This window comes from Octopus sinensis, linkage group LG9, assembly GCF_006345805.1.
Source record: "Octopus sinensis linkage group LG9, ASM634580v1, whole genome shotgun sequence".
In the NCBI taxonomy this organism is placed as follows: domain Eukaryota; kingdom Metazoa; phylum Mollusca; class Cephalopoda; order Octopoda; family Octopodidae; genus Octopus; species Octopus sinensis.
The window spans coordinates 375,887-388,947 of record NC_043005.1 but is presented as its reverse complement, the minus strand read 5'-3'; positions in this window follow the sequence as shown (position 1 = coordinate 388,947).

Below are 13,061 nucleotides of genomic sequence, written 5' to 3'. Positions count from 1 at the left end.
CTGCTGAGGTTGACTTTACCTTGTAATCCTTTCGGGGTCGATGAAATAAATATCAGTTGATCACTGGGGTCGATGTAATCGAATTACCACCATTCCCCGAAATTACTGACCTTGTGCCAAAATAAATATATTTTCAGCAGTTAAGTATCTGGGCTATACTCCATGTCTATTTGCCTTACACATATCTATTTGCCTTACACATGTCTATTGCCTTACACATATCTATTTGCCTTACACATATCTATTTGCCTTACACATATCTATTTGCCTTATATGATGAATCAGTAATAAAACATTAATTTTGCCTTACAATACGTTTTGTGTTCTATTTATCAAAACTCTACCTGAAACAGCTCGTTATAATGTTGATTATTTGTCTAGTGTCTGGGACACTTGTTTACAGATCGATTTCTTCAGCTTCGAATGTGGTTGCAAATTTTCTACAATAAATTCTCTTCACAAGAAAATTTTAGTTTGCGTCTTTTGGGGATAGGAAGAATTTACATTCATTTCTTCATGTTTGTATCTTTTTCCTATTCGAAACAGAAAACACATCAATTAATGCGATACATTTTAGTTGAAATGATATATTTGCGGTTGATTAAATAGGATTTTGTAAATGTCACTTTGGAATCCATTTGATAAATCAAAGATATTCCTGAAGAAGTAGAGAGAAATTTAAAATTCCTTCTAAATGGATTGTATTCAAGCGTCCATTGTCAAGTGGTTGTCCTACCAAAGCGACATCAGTTATTTTATTGTCGGGCAGTATTTTCGTGCCCCCAGGAGGAGAATGTATCCAGCTACACGTATCTTTTTGCATTAGATTTCATTGCTATCGAAATGTAGGTGGAAAAAAAAGTCTAGAGCTTTCTCTAAAACAGGGGAAATGACTGTTGTAGCTTTTATCATATATTTGCAACTTTTAATACCTACATGTCATATTAAATATAATTTGGAAATACGTATATTGCAAATTCTGAAACCAGATATGAAATTTGCATCCAGATTTTCGAAGAGAGGCATCTTGCATTTCCCCCGACAAAATTCTACAAAGTGCTATGAACAACTCATGCTAGAGTTAACTCCCTTCCAATTCTATATTACGTAGTTACTCCCCTTGAAATCATTACCTTCGCAATTCATTCCCTTGAAAATATGAACTGATTTTTTTTTTACGACGTTGTGACGATAGTTTCCCCCTCCCCTTTTTTTTTCTTTTTCGGAAATTGACCATGTTAGGAATAAAGGAGAAATACCGTTTATCGCAGGAAGGGCGTCTTATGGGACTGGATTTTATTTTTGTAGGAGAATTTTAAAATAATCAACTATATTGGTGATTGCCTAAAACTAAATCTCATATTTGAGCAGTAGTTATTAAAGCTAAATATAAACTATATATATATGTAGTGAATCCTGCATGCATGAAGTGGATTCGATCCACCATAGCCAAATTTAAAATAACACTACTACAGAACTTTTCCCATGGTGGAACAATGGTTTTTCTCTGACAGCAGTTTTACATTTTCCAAATGCCTTTACCTAGGCCGAAATAATGTTTTCACCACTTGACCCTTTCTGGCCTCCTCTGCTTCACAAAAAGCTAGAATAGAGATAACAAGACCACCAACTAAATCTATTGTTCTCAATCCTTCTGGATCTTTATATAAGTAAGCACATCCCAAGCAAAAATCAGTCAGTCACAGTCGGTGACGACTCAACGGGGGGGGGGTCTGGCTGACCAACCTTGATCAGAGGGAGAGAGGAAGTTTACTGTCAGACAACAACCAACACTTCTCTCTAGCTCTAATTCTGTTCTCTTACAATATCATTCTGTCTCAGCAATTACTACTAAACAATGATGAGGACACAAACACAAACTTTACTTCGCATGCTTTTGGATGTATCACAACCTGTCCGTTGAGGCAAGGTATTTGTAACGTAACGGTAAATAAATACCTTCTTAAAACTTTATACATTGTGCATATTTCACATCCTACAGTAAACAATTATAACCACAAATTATTATCGTTACCACTGCTTCCACCAAAATTTCATAGTAAAGTTTACCATACATTGCTAAATTGGCAATGAAATGTAGGCGACTGACCGGAAGGATTCTTAGAACCTTTAGAACAAGAGACCAGGAAACCATGATAGTCCTCTGAAGGACACTTGTCCTAAGCCACTTTGACTATTGCTCTCAGCTATGGTCACCATCCAGTGTCAAGTTAATCACAGAACTTGAGGCGACCCAACGAAGCTACACGAAGAAGATAGCCTCTGTGCAGCATATGAGCTATTGGGAAAGACTCAAGATATTGAGACTCTATTCCTTAGAGCGTAGGCGAGAAAGATATGCCATAAAATACATCTGGAAGATTGTAGAAGGACTTGTTCCAAACTTTGGCATCGAGAGTTACACAAATGCTAGAACTGGGCGCCACTGCATAGTGCCTAGGACTCCAAATTTGCCATCAAGATGTAGGACAAGATACTGTGACAGCCTGGGCTTCCGAGGCCCACAGCTCTTCAATATCCTCCCAAAGAACATAAGAGACCTGCATGGGGTGGATGCAGATGTCTTTAAAATAAAACTGGATCTCTTCTTGTCAGGTGTCCCAGATGAACCAACTTCACGGCAGGAGGTGCAGATGAGGGCAGCTGCATCAAACTCTCTCAAGCACCAGAAGGCATTTGCTAAAAAGCATTCGTGAAGTAAAATCATGTAGCAACACCAAATAGCGGTGCTCCAGCATGGCCACCGCTTGTGAGCTGAAACTAAATAAAATAAAATATAAAAAATACAAATTCTGCCGTTACAATTGGTGACTCAAACATTTCATCATCAATAATATAGGTGACCACACCAAAATTCAAAATACGCTGTTACAATTGGTGACTGTCGACTTCAACTAAAAACTTTATCGGCACAAAATACACCGTTACATATATATACATACCTCAGCTTCAGTTATCAATCGATGAGAGGTGCAGATAAATAGAGGCAGATAGACAGGCACCCCCCGCCCATATATATATATATATATATATATATATATATATATATATATATATGACGAGCTTCTCATAATAGACCCATTCACAGTTTTGGATCGCCTGAAGTTATTTTAGATGACATATCCCCATGGTTCCTTGTAGTGGGACTGAACACCGCAACCACGAGTTTGAGAATAAAGCTTCTTACCACGCAGCCATACCTGCTCCGAAACATACATACATACATACATTCATACATACATACATACATACATACATACATACTTACATACATACATACATACTTACATACATACATACATACATACATACGTACATACATACATACATACGTACATACATACATACATACATACATACATATATGTATATACATATATATATTATATATACATATGCATATATATATATATACATACACATATATATATATATAATATGTACATACATTTTTATAATTTCAGCTCATTGCTGTGGCCATGTTGGAGCACCGCTGTTTTGCTACACTGATTACTGAGATCCTCCTCTAATATATGCCACTTGGTGTAGAATGGAGTTTGATATAGCTGCCCTTATTTGCACCTCATGCCTAGAGGTACGTTCATCTGGGAATCTCGAGAGGAAGACGTCCAGCTTTGATTGCAAAACGCCTACATCTTCTTATTGCAGATTCCTCAGGTTCTTTGGAGAATATTAAACAAGGTGTGGGCCCCCGAAACACAGGTTGTTGCAGTAACTGGTCCTGAAGCGCGATGGCATTGCTGGGATATTTGGCACTGTACATTGTCGATCCGTTCCTTGCATTGATGTAGCTTCCAATGCCAAAATTTGGCACAATTCCTTCCAGGATCTTCTAGATGTATATATTACTGCACACCTCACCCGCCTTAGCTTCAGGGAGTAGAGTCTTAGCTTTTGCAGCCTTTCCAAGTAGCTGAGCTGTTGCAAAGAGACGATCTTCTTTGTGAAGCTTCGCTGGAATGCTTCAAGGTCCGCTGTTAATTTTACACTATTGGGTGACCATAGCTGGAAGCAGTAATCCATGCAGCTGGAGAAGAATGTCCCCCAGAGGACCATCATGGTTTCCTTCTCGCTCGTTCTGAATATTCTCAGGATCCATCGAGTCAGTCGTCTGCACTTTGTCACCATCCTGGTAATGTGCACTTGAAAAGCGGTATCATCACAAATGTCGATACCCAGGTCCTTCATTGACTTAGGCTCTAGGATTGAAATTCCCTGTGGAACAGTGTACCCTGTAAGTTCCATATTCAGTTTTGGACGCTGGTAGCGCAGGGCTTGGAATTTTTCAGCATTTAACTGCATATTATTATCCTCAGCCCATCTGTAAATTGAGTGCATCTCCTGCTGCAGGTGGGCAACATTGCTGGGCATCTGTATTTGCTTCGAGACATTCGTATCGTCTGCGTAGCTAGCAAGGGTAGCTATCCGGGCAGTTGAGGGCATATCTAAGAGGGCCACTATGAAAAACCGGGGTTCCAAAACAGTGCCTGTAGAACACCACTCACTATTTGTGTTTTCGTTGAGGAGGCGCTATTGGCCACTACTTCCTGACTTCTATCTTTCAGAAAGTCATGTAACCACTCTACAAGTATTCCAGCTATGTCGAGAAATCGCAGTTTGTGGCACATCATACACTAATCAACAGCTTTTGCAAAATCAAGGTATGTTACGTCCACATTTGAGTTGTTGAGTAACCGCCTCAACACCAAGTCATAATGTTGTAAGAGCTGGGTCAGGCAGCTCCTACCTGTTCGAAAGTCATGCTGGGTATCACTCAATAAATCATTTTCTTCAAGGTATGCAATTGGGTTCCCTCTGACGATCCGTTCCATGACTTTGCTGATGTGTGAAGTCAGAGAGATATGCCAATAGTTTTTGGCATCTGCTCTGCTTCCTTTGTTGACTGGGAATATTATTACCTCCTTCAGCTTGCTTGGCAGTCTGCCATTTGCAAGAAAGCTCTGGAAGAAAATCTGGAGGGGTTTTGCCAGGGTATGCTTACACGATTTGAGGAGGATTGCTGGTAAACCATCAGGACCATCCGTTGAGTTTGCGTCCACTTCATCTATGGTTAGTAAATCTTCTTCGCTAATGTCGATGTATTCCATCGTAATTGCCTCGCTGGTTATAGGTGAGGCGGCAAAAAAAGTCCACCGGTTAATTCACTTGTCTGTGTCCCAACGGAGTGATAAAGACACTTTTGAATTGGTCATTCAGTACCTCACTGTTCCTGGTTGGACTATCTGTGAGGGTGCCATCCTTTAGGAAGAGGGATCCTATCTTGCGGTGTATTGATGCTGTCTCTGTGGCGTAATGAAAGAAGGCCTTTGGATTTCACTTAATGTTTTTACTAACCAAGGCTTCATTGTCTACTCTATCCCTCTCATAAAATTGTTGCAAGCTTTTTGCAATCTACATCAGTGTTGTTTTTAGGCGGGACCTTTCACTACTTTTTGCATGTTGGTTGAGGCGATTTGCAACCTTCGTCCGTCGTCTCATGAGAATCTTCCTCTCCCTTGGAATCTTGTTCCTATTTGTTGTGGCCTTGTGCTCTGGAACATATTTCTGGCATATGGCTTGCATAACAGACATGAAATATTCTAGTTTCATGCCAACGTCTGGTGAGGAGAGACATTTCGGACAGTCCTGTCTGCGGATCTCTTTTTGGATCGGTTTCCAGTTCACTTTGTGGAAGTTCCGATTGGAGAGATTTCGGGTGCTTCCTTTTGGCTGTATGCCTCTGGCTACTTTCGGCCCAAACATAGAAAGCTCTATTATGTTGTGATCCGAGACTAATGTCGGCGTTACTTTCACATCATGAATGATGTCTATATTGTTTGTGAAGCAGAGATCCAAAATGTTATTTTCCCTAGTTGGTCTGAGTACAACTTGTTCCATGACTAGGGCATTGGTGGGGTAGAGCAGGTGACTCCACCTGTGTTTGTTTGCAATGAGTCGTTCCTGAGAGCATGAATCTTATTACTGAGTGTGTAGGAAGTCGATAAATATTTCTATTTCATATTGCCATAGTGAAATGATGTTTCACCACTTGTCATACGTCTGCAGATGCTTCGACATAAAGAGGCTCAATACAGGGCGCTCCCCATGTGTGTTTATTTCTGTAGGCATTCTTTGCCTAGCTTATAAATTATTATTGATTCTTATGTCTATACAAATAGTTGCGCTTCTTTCACGTAAATTCTTTCCTATGCGAGTGAGTCGAAACTTTCCAACAGTTTCTCCCAACACACGGCAAACGATATTTCGGAGCCAGTTTCTCAGAACTGCCTCCATTGTTCCTAGAAATACAGACCTTTCGTAATTACCGCTTTATTTGGATCAGTTCTGCCACACGGAGCACGGGATACTTTCTAAACTCAAGTGCTTCCATTACTATTATATAAAAGAAACGTATACACCGTGCTCACTAACGGAACTAGAATGTGTGCCGCCCGGGGTGGCCCCTACGTTTGCCGCATACAGACTCCTTTAAAAGTGCCGCCCTGGCGGACCACACCAACCGCCCCACGCCAGCTATGCTAGTAACACTCCAATATATGTTATGTTCCATTGCACCATTACTATTAGCAAACATTGGCATCGGATTGGCATGCAACAGAATTTCTTGTGTAGTCTTTCCTTTTCTCTACATTCTTGTCCGAATCTCATCTCTCAGGCCACTTATGCCTTTCGCTGTTTCATTATCGATAAATTACTAATTCCCTTCTTTGTGCCGATTCTCATCTCTCTGCCTCCTTTTCTTCCTCACTGCAAGGATTCTGTTTCTGTCAGAGCTCGTGAAACACAAGAACCAGCATGGTTTGAATGTCCAAGACTATCCGTGTATCATGACAGCCACCCGACGCTTCTATTACGAGAGGAGGTCACACCGAATGGAGTATTGCCCGAGTTATTCTGCGCTCCTTAATTATACAACGCTGTCTACAAAGAGGAAAGCTATCAAGCGTCTCATATGAATATCTAGTCCTATATTCAGTTTAAATATTCAAATTCCACCAAGAAAGATTTAGTTATGTGAAAGGTTTAGTGAAGAAGACGGAAGAGTTGATTTAATTCATGCGTTTTAGGGTACGCGTCATCGAGAAGGGATTCCATGCAACAATTTGCAAGTGAAGAATATTTGTAACTTAAACATGTCTCCCTTGAATTGAATCTCCTCTATTTGATTACAAAACGGAGAGATTACGACATTTAGCTGACCGCAACCATCCGTTACGAAAAGGGGTTTTCATAAATATTTATTGGTAGAATCATAAGAGGTTTCATGTGAATAAGAACTGTGAATAAAATTACGAAAGCCAATGAAAATATATAAAGTTCAGTGCAGTTTATGTGTGAGAATCTGAGAAGATAGGGAGCTGAAGACAATGAATTTCTGAGAAATCGTCTTTGTTTTCTAGCAGAACGTTAATCTGGAAATAGTATAAATTGCAGGAATGAAAGTTGGTACGGAAAGTGAAACGGAAGATGCTGTGAGAAGTTCCATTCAACCGATTAAGTGTGTGTCAGGTAAAAACAAAAAAAAACAAAAAAACAAAGAGAATAAGAGACTTAAAAAGAAAAAAATAGAAAACAGAAGAGAGCAAAACGAAAAAGAAAAAAGAAAAAAGGGAAGAATAAAAGCAGTAAAGTTTCATAAAGAAAATATGCAGAAATTGTATAACCCTAGGCCGGAAACGAAGCCCAGATTTGAAAAACACGTAGACCAAAGTCTAGAGTTTAGCCTTCCTGATTAGTGAAAGCTATACTGTTTGCAAATGCAACGAGATCTCTAGATTTATCAATATAAAGATCTCCGTAACAACGAAGCCATAGCATGTGGGTGGGTGTATGCACACATTCCTTACCTGTTTATCAATATAAAGATTTCAGTAACAATGACGCCATTGTATGTGTGTGTGTGTGTGTGTAATCTTTTTATGTGTTTCAGTTATTACAATCACGGACTGCGGCCATGCAGGAGCACTGCTTTTAGACGAAGAAATAGACCCCAGAACTTATTCTCTGTAGGCCTAGTTCTTATTCTCTCGATCTGTTTAGCCGAACCGCTAAGTTACGGGGAAGTAGAAACAGCAACACCGGTTCTGAAGTGAAGGTGGGGGACAAACACACAGACAGAAATACAAATATATACATATATATATATATATATGTGTGTGTGTGTGCGTGTGTGTGTGTGTGTGTGTGTGTGTGTGTGTGTGTGTGTGGGTGTGGGTGTGTGTGTGTGTGTTTGTGTGTGTGTATGTGTCTGTGCGTGTGTGAATATATTCTTTTATTCTTTTACTTTTCTCAGTAACTTGACTACGGCCATGCTGAGGCACCGCACATAGGCGAACAAATCGACGCCAAGTCTCTTTCTTGGTTACACCGTTACATATATATACATACATCAGCTTCAGTTATCAATCGATTAGAGGTGGAGCTAAACAGAGACAGATAGACAGACACTCCCACCCCGGCCATATATATATATATATATATATATATATATATATATATATATATATATGACGAGCTTCTCATAATAGACCCATTCACAGTTTTGGATCGCCTGAAGTTATTTTAGATGACATATGCCCATGGTTCCTTGTAGTGGGACTGAACACCGCAACCATGAGTTTGAGAATAAAGCTTCTTACCACGCAGCCATACCTGCACCGATACATACATACATACATACATACATACATACATATATACATACATACATACGTACGTAGATACATACATACATACATACATACATATATGTATATACATTTATATATTATATATACATATGCATATATATATTATATTAAATTAGAGATAGAACCACTATTAGGCAAATCAAACAGTGAAGAACATAAGTCAATACATAAAATTTTTTTTTTAAAATATAAAAGTTAAAAATAAAAAATTTATTTAAATAATTTAAACTTATAAATTTTATATATATATATACAAATATATATATATATATGTATGTATGTATATTTTTATATTTATATATTATTTATTAATTAATTAATTAATTAATTTTCTTTTTTTTATTATTACTATTTTATTTTTTTATTGCAAATTATTAAAAGTTTAATAAAAGATAAAGAGTAAAACACTACGATCGTTTCATGGCTGTACCAATTAGAATAACAATAATTTAAATTCAATTAATAATTCGAATTATGGTTACACTCAATCTTCAGGTTAATTGAAATATGTTAAAAATAATCAGAAATATTTAAACAATATTTTTAAGATATAAATAATATAATAATTTTACTTATAATAAACTCTATTATTACACTAGAAACTTTAAACTTAACAATTATGATTGTATCAAAATCAATTATAATGTTAAATATTAATTTTAATTTATAAGGTAGGAAACCCACCTATAATTTAATATCGGTAATTGTCTATATCTAATTACATAAATAGTTTTTAAAAAAAACTATTGCAGCGTGGAATGTGTTTATAAGCCATTTAAGAAACACACAAAAGCCGTTCAATTCACTTCAACATTTAAGTTTAATTTGTCAAAATATTTTCGTCGCTAAAATCCGCGACCTGTTCACTGACAAAGTCCGTGCTGCATCTAAGAAAGTAACAGTTAGTTCGTCATATATATGTACGTATGTATGTGTGTATGTATGCATACATGTGTGTATGTATGTACGTATGCATGTACGTACATACGCCTGTATATGCATGTGTGTGTATGTATGCATACATGTGTGTATGTATGTACGTATGCATGTACGTACATACGCCTGTATATGCATGCATGTATGTATGTATGTATGTATGTATGTATGTATGTATGTATGTGTGTGTATATGCACGCACATACACTCTATAAAACATAAAGCTATAAACCTGTAGCGATGGATGGATGTAGAGTGACCACTCATCACAAAGCTATCAAATTTCAATTTCCTACGGCCGAAGCTAGAAAGTGATTTACGACGCTTACTCGCAAAACTATACCCTAAAATCTATTATCAGATCTTTATCTCTATATCACAGAACTATTGTTTTACTATTGTGCGTATGTATGTATGTATGTGCGTATGTATGTATGTATGTATGTATGTATGTATGTATGTATGTATGTATGTATGTATGTATGTGTGTATGTACATACGTACGCATGTGCGTATGTATGTATACGCGCTCGTATGCATGTGCCCATGTATGTGTGTGCGTACATGTACGTGCGTATGTACGTGTGTATGCCCATACGTAGGTATGTATGTATGTTTGTATTCATGTGCTACGTATGTATGTGAGTGTCTAGGAGAATGGGCAGACGTGTCTGTGAGAGTGTGTACATGTGTATGTGTATGTGAACGTATGTCCGTGTACTGGCATATGTCCGTCCAAGTTGTGTACATGACTGTTACTTTGCTGAAGGTTGTATGCATATTCACATATATGCTTGTATAGACGCACACACACACACACACACACACACACACACACACACATATATATATATATATATATATATATATATATATATATATATATATATATATGTGGGTGTGTGTTTGTTCCTCTCATCATCGTCTAACCGTGAATGGATACAACGCCTAAGTGCAACTGTACGTATCAAACAACGTCCGCTCATACCGTTGTATATAACTGCACATACGCATTGCAACCTGTATGTAAGGACTACAGGTAAAAGGGAGAGAGATAGAGGGGTGGTTATAGAATAGTCCTTCTGAATGGGATCTGGATGTTACTCCATTCGGACTTTCGGTTGAGAGTAGGTTTGTATTCTTGTATACAAACAGCTTCTGTGACCTGTCTCAACATTGCATCGGTGGGATGTGTTGATAGGATGTTCAACATAAGCTTCCCTAAGGATCCCTTGTGGCAGTCTACAGCATGTTGGTAGAAGATGGAGTTTGGCTTCCTTTCAATGTAGTTGTCCAGGTGTTTTTTAAACCTATCATTGATGCTTCTAGAAGTCTCACTTATGTATGACTCTGGGTTAGTCGCGCAAGCTCCCTCCTGGCACTTAATCTGGTATACAGTGCCCTTGGTTTTACAATTTACATGTGGATTTGTCGAATATACTGCACAATTACTTTGACAGGTGATTCTATCAAATGGATATGATCTGCATAATGCCGATTTGATAGTCCTACCTGTCTTTTCTACAACTTTAACTTTTAGGCCCGTAGTGCGCAGGACTTTCTTGAATGCCTTACTTAGCTCGTTCTTAGGTGTGGCGTCAACGAACATCACTCCGTGAAATCTCCTTTTATCGTACCAAGTAACGTTTCTCATCTTTTTGTTGGTGTCCCTCTCTAACCTATTCCAGAACTTGTTGCGGTACAGGGGGCATATACCGTTTTCGTCGTTCCTTAGAATGCGTTCGAATCTAGCTTTCGCTCCTTTGTACACCCTGACTCTATCGTCTTGTGTGTATCCGGAGCGTTGCATTCGGAATATGTAGTGCTGGATGTGTTGTTGTCGTTCTTGTGGTTGGCATAGTGGTGATACATTCCTCATTACTCTAACTAAGTCTGCCACTAGGATGTTGAGTTTGGCAGTATCCGACATAGCTGAGTCACTACGGATTACTAGTGGATTAGCCATCGGTTTCTGATAGTGTAAGTGGAGTATACAGGGTTTAATGGTACCATTAACCATAGCATCTTCCATCCATAGCTCAGTATCTAGGACGGGTAATCGTTTATTGGGGTGTTTAGAGGGAGATCTGATAATAGATTTTAGGGTATAGTTTTGGGAGTAAGCGTCGTAAATCACTTTCTAGCTTCGGCCGTAGGAAGTTGAAATTTGATAGCTTTGTGATGAGTGGTCACTCTACATCCATCCATCGCTACAGGTTTATAGCTTTATGTTTTATAGAGTGTATGTGCGTGCATATACACACACATACATATATACATACATACATACATACATACATACATACATATATACATACATGCATACACAGGCGTATGTACGTACATGCATACGTACATACATACACACATGTATGCATACATACACACATACATACGTACATATATATGACGAACTAACTGTTACTTTCTTAGATGCAGCACGGACTTTGTCAGTGAACAGGTCGCGGATTTTAGCGACGAAAATATTTTGACAAATTAAACTTAAATGTTGAAGTGAATCGAACGGCTTTTGTGTGTTTCTTAAATGGCTTATAAACACCTTCCACGCTGCAATTGTTTTCGTTTCAGCACACGATCTCAGATCAAATTACTTGCTATGCGAGTACATCTCCGTAATTCCTAAAAAAAACAAAAAACTATTATATATAAATTATCAATGAAAATATATAAATGTATATAAATATTATAATTAAGATCTAAAATAATCTCTATAAATAAATATATATGCACATATAATAAAAACCTAATAAGTTAATTTTTCATATTTAAAAATTAAATAACTAACTTCAAAAATACAAACATACAAACTTAAACGAAAATTCAGAAATCTTATGTAAAATACTTATAGAAATAATCAATTCGTAGTTATGTAGTATCGAAAAAATACTATAAATACTATAAATATAATTATCAATGGGAATAACTAGCGAATATCCATTTTAAAAGACAATAACTAAGTTATGCTATTAAGTTAGACATGGCCTGGACCAATCTTTAGTCGAAACATATCTAAGTTTATGAAAGTTTATCTAATTTTAATCATAAGAAATTTAAAACTACAATTAACATATGTATATACAAAAGCCTAACTTTAGACACTTCGTATATTTGCTATCAAACATAAATCTATCGCTAAGTAGTATCTTACGAATAAACTTAAATTTAATATCTAATAATATAGAAAATTACGATAATTAGATCATTACATAAACAACGATATTTACATAAGGAAAATATTGTTACACCAAAGACTAATAAAATATTAAAATTTACAATTTAAAGATCTTAAATATAAATAAATACTTATCTTAGCGAGGTTTTGTAATGAACTAAAATTTTGAATCGGAAAAC